This window comes from Lygodium microphyllum, chromosome 20 (genome assembly GCF_053477565.2).
Source record: "Lygodium microphyllum isolate KBCC chromosome 20, Lygodium_microphyllum_v1.1.10, whole genome shotgun sequence".
In the NCBI taxonomy this organism is placed as follows: domain Eukaryota; kingdom Viridiplantae; phylum Streptophyta; class Polypodiopsida; order Schizaeales; family Lygodiaceae; genus Lygodium; species Lygodium microphyllum.
This window is the reverse complement of record NC_141154.1, coordinates 41,302,720-41,307,586: the sequence shown is the minus strand read 5'-3', so window position 1 is coordinate 41,307,586 and position 4,867 is coordinate 41,302,720. Positions and strand designations below refer to the sequence as shown.

Genomic DNA, 4,867 nt, shown 5'->3' with positions numbered 1-4,867 from the left:
TCTATCTTTCCCGCAAAATCTTGTTCCGGCAAAGATATATGTACTTTTAAACATGGAAATAGATGCATTGTAATACGGGAATTTTGGTCTAAGGTCTCAAAGTAAATGATTATCCGTACGTTTTAAAGTTTTATACACTACCTACAGGACATAATGAGATATGATTATGAGTGACTTAACATATTTTACAAGAAGTTTTAAGTATCAAGAACTAAACTTTGTGGTTAAGTTAGGAGTAGAACTTGTTAAGTCTATTTTGCAACTGACATGATGTGTGACTTTGGGGGGAAGTAACTTATGGAACTTAGGCAAAGGGGGTAAATAACGGAAAATCCAAGCGCGGCATTTTTCGCAAATATTTTTGAGAGAGAGAGCGAGAGAGATCACATCGCAAGCTCAATGAAAATGCTAGCGTCAAATATTACTTTGTCTTACTCTCATTCACTCATTCTCTCACACTCAAAATTTCCTCCCCCTCTCTCTCTCAATATTACTTTTTCTTACTCTCATTCACTCATTCTCTCACACTCAAAATTCCCCCCCCCTCTCTCTCTCTCTCTCTTTTTAAGCTTACTTCACGCACACACACATGCACGCATGCACAACTATAATTCATTAAAACTTGATAGGGCTAATACACATGCTTAAAGACATAGAGAATAAAATCTCAAATATTTCACAATTTAATAAGAGTACCATAAGAATATAACAATGTAGCATTCCTCCTATCTAGAGGCATGGGCTTCTTCATCTTCTGTATCGGCTCTAGCATCAAGCTTCTCTTGCATTGAGGGCCATTTGGTTTTGGGTGGAGCCATGAATGATGATGTTGTGGGTGATTCTACCAATCTAGAAACTCTTCTTTTAGTTAGCCGTTTTTCAATGAAAGGCTTAGCTCATTGTATGGTATTTCCAAATCCATCATTGGTGGGCACAAAAGCTTGTGTACTGCACATATCTTCTCTACGAGCTTTCAGAGCTCAAAGTTGGCTCAATATCTTCTTCATAGAAGAACATGCCTCATAAATAAGCTCCATGTCACCCCCCACCAAATCCAATACATCGTGGCATAGATGTTGCAATGTTGTGGATGGGTGGGTGTCTTCATGGGAGATATTAATCATAGTTGTATCCATGTCTTGGAGATTATCCACATCCAGCAGCGTGGTTGGTGTGTAAGGATCATGTGCAACCTCATCGTGTATCACATGAGAGTTACTTATAAGTCCTTTATATTTTCCTCTTGCTTCCACGTCTTTATATAAGTCCATACATTGTGCCACCACTGTAGTATTCAGTACCCCTAAAAGAAGTAGCACCTTGATTTGATGCTTACATATGTTACCCTACTCTGCCCACTTGCATGTACAACATGCCCATTGACAATCCGCATTATAAATTGTGTATTCAATAGTGTCTTTGGACATGCTTCTTACATACGCACATGAAGCCCTTGCACCATTCATTTTGAATCTAACATACTCAACTGGAATCTTCAAAGCTGTCTCATATGAGTTGGCCACTATCTTTTCAATGTTATTGTTTCTCACAAATCCACTTTCTTTCATAGCTTGCACATACCAATAATATGGAAGAGCTGAACTTGTCAATTTATGAAGGAGCCAATCCACTCGTCTGCCAGTCAATCTCTTTGAGCTACCTAAGAATTGGTACTTTAAAGTGCCATGGTATGCCTCTATAGTACCATTGGTGTCTTGACCGAAATGTGGAAGTGTACGTGTTGCACATATCCACATACCTTGCAACACACACATAATACAACTATTTAAAATATGTATAAAAATGAAAATATAACAAAGTAATCTGAAATAGATAATTAGGAGTCCTCACCAATCTTGGGCTCCCAATATGTTTTGAAGTAGTTCAAGAATGTTATCTCATCTGCAAACTCCTTTTTAAATATATCTATCATATCCCTTGCTTCCTCCTTTATAGCCACTTCTATTGCCTTGCATTCACCTTTCACATTCATAATATTGCCTAGAGCTTGGAAAATCGTAGCTCTTTTTGGCCATTGTGGGACTTTTTTAATAAGATGCTTTAACCAACAACGACGGACATGCCATAGGCACAAATAAATAGGCAAATTAAAGACAACCCTACACACAATACATTCGTAAAAAATGTAATGCTTTTAGTCCATGAATTAAATGTTTTCCAAAAGGACGCATGCATGTGAAATGTACCTTAAAGCATCTATCTCTCTTTCAGCATCATCCACCAAAAAAGCTGTTGGCTCCCATGATTTGTGAAAATCTAGCATGTGATCCCTAAACTTTGTGAGCCAAAATTTGTTTACCTCAAAATTTGCACTTGAGGTTAACACCCAAGCAATTGGGACACCATTTCGGTGGGAGTCAAATACAAGGATTGTGTATAAATTGAACTGTCAAATGCAAGTTTCAAATATAAGAAAAAAGCATAAAATTTTGAGAAGTAAAAACTATAAGTACGCAAGAATAATATTAATAAATTACCTTATACTTGTTTGTACCAAATGTTGAATCCATTGCTAATAAGTTGCCATTTCCATATCTGTCACACATATCTCGTTGCCATGATTTTTGAATCCCCAATATTAAATCCTTATTAGTAGAAAGATTTTGTTCCTGATACACAAATCTCATTTCCTTGTTTTCAATGCACTATCTCTTTGTGCTTTCAGCATCATTGTCATGTAATTGATATTGGTCAATGGCAAGCTTCCTAGATATATTCATAATATCTTGGATGGAGAGAAAGTCATCTCTTTCCATAGGATGATTTGGATTGTTGCTTTGGCGCTGATGCACATATTGAATGTGACACTCCAATACTTGTTGTGGTGAAAAACCTTTGTATAACATACTGGACACCCATATTTTTTTCTCTAGTGATATCCATGGGGAAAATAAGGAATGTGAATAGACATTTAAATCCTCCATTGCAATTCCATGACAAATCATATCTGCATCATCAGTATGATACGGATTGATAAATGAGATAAACGCCAAACTGGTGTCATGGGATAGGCGAGTCACTATAAAATGACACAAACAACCCTTGTTAAGTTGTCCCATTGTTTTGCGTGGTCGGCATTTTCTTGGTCGTCCTTGACTGGTCAAGATGTCATTAGGACATAAAACCTCCACATTTCAAGTGTCCTTAGGGCCATAAGCACACCAAAATCTATTTTTGTAGGAAATGAATGTTGTAGCTATAAGTGTGGTCAAATAATAAGGAAATCAATATAAGTAGCAAAACAATTATATACACTTACGTGATCTTCTCTATCCATGTGTTGTCTAATGGTTTTTTCAATTCATTTGGTTGTCGTGGATGGTGAGAGTACTTTTTGAAAGTTGTTGGAAAATCATTATTTTTTCCTTTCCCTTGTGCAAAATCATTTACTCGACACCATGGAATAATTGCCCTTCTCAAAACCTTATATTTGGATCGCTCGTCATAAACGAGCTACCATTGTAAACACTTTGCACTAAATATGCCGACATGCAATGTCGGGGATTGTGGGCTTGCCATATTTAGCAAAAGAGAGTGAGAATATGGGCTATGTATCTAGACAAAAGCAAAGTTATCCCATCAATATATTTTATTATATAGACAAAATCTTACTTTCCTCTAAAGTTTTTTGTTCTGTTAAGTATGATTAGTTTACATATTATTGTAGTGTAAAAAAGGAATACATTAGTGCAAGCTCGACTCTCTCTCTCACTCTCTCTCTCTCTCTCTCTCTCTCTCTCTCTCTCTCTCTCTCTCTCTCGTGTCATATATTAATAACTTTGAACTTCATGTTGTGTATCACTAATGATTTTGTGGTTACCTAATATAATACTTATAAAATACACATTCTTATATGAACAAATACGAAATGTAATAGAGGAACTTTATTTCTTGTAGCATATACATTGATGTAGTCTAGCTACATATAGTGATGTATCTATTGCTCATAGTACATGAAATATGGTTACAACTTCGATTACATTTCATGCTTTGCATCATTAATAGTTATGTGCATACCTTTCACCATAGTAGCTTAAAATCAATGCAATCGAGTAGCATAAATTCCTATAGTACAAACATTTTTAATTGCATCCATTATGTGATAGAGTAATGTTGATCCTTGTAATACATAGATTGATGTAGTTTAGCTACATATAGTGGTGTATCTATTGGTCATAGCTGATGACATGAAGTTAAAACTCGGCACACTTTATGCTATATATCTTTAATAGTTTTGTGAGTACCTTATATGCATTCATTGCATACACGCTTATAGCTCACAATACATACACTGTTAAAGCTTATATTCAATGCAATTTATAGACTACAATACATGCATTCTCAAGACACATAACAAATGTAATAGAGTAGGATAGAACTGACGTTCCTATTTTTTGATTGCTCATAACAAATGTAATGGAGGAGTACAAACATACATTCTTATAGCTCAAAATCAATGTAAAAGACCGGAATAATGTTGTTGTAGTACGTACATTCTTATAGGTGATAATCGATCTACATACATAGCTAGAATAATCAATGATACATCAATAGTGCAAACATTATTTGCACTATAGTTGCATATAGCCCTAAATCTGATTTAATGGTGCCATATATTCAATATTCAAGGCGTTTTGGACTAAATAGTCATCTCCTTTATGCATCATAGTCTGCCATATATTCTGCATATTCAATCGTAGGAAGTTATAGGGGGAATCAACACAATTGCTTACAGCAAAAGAAAACATGCCCTGATCTAGACTATAAGTACATCGACAAGAAAATTGACCAAGGGAATCTAAGACAAATCACCACATCTAGATTACATGTACAAGCAGTCCCAGTA

The 4,867-nt window shown here is 35.5% G+C and overlaps 1 pseudogene; it reads right to left on the bottom strand.

The window, feature by feature from the left end:
• Positions 1 to 725: 725 nt before the first annotated feature.
• Positions 726 to 2,777, bottom strand: LOC148018865 (uncharacterized; annotated as a pseudogene).
• Positions 2,778 to 4,867: the final 2,090 nt, after the last annotated feature.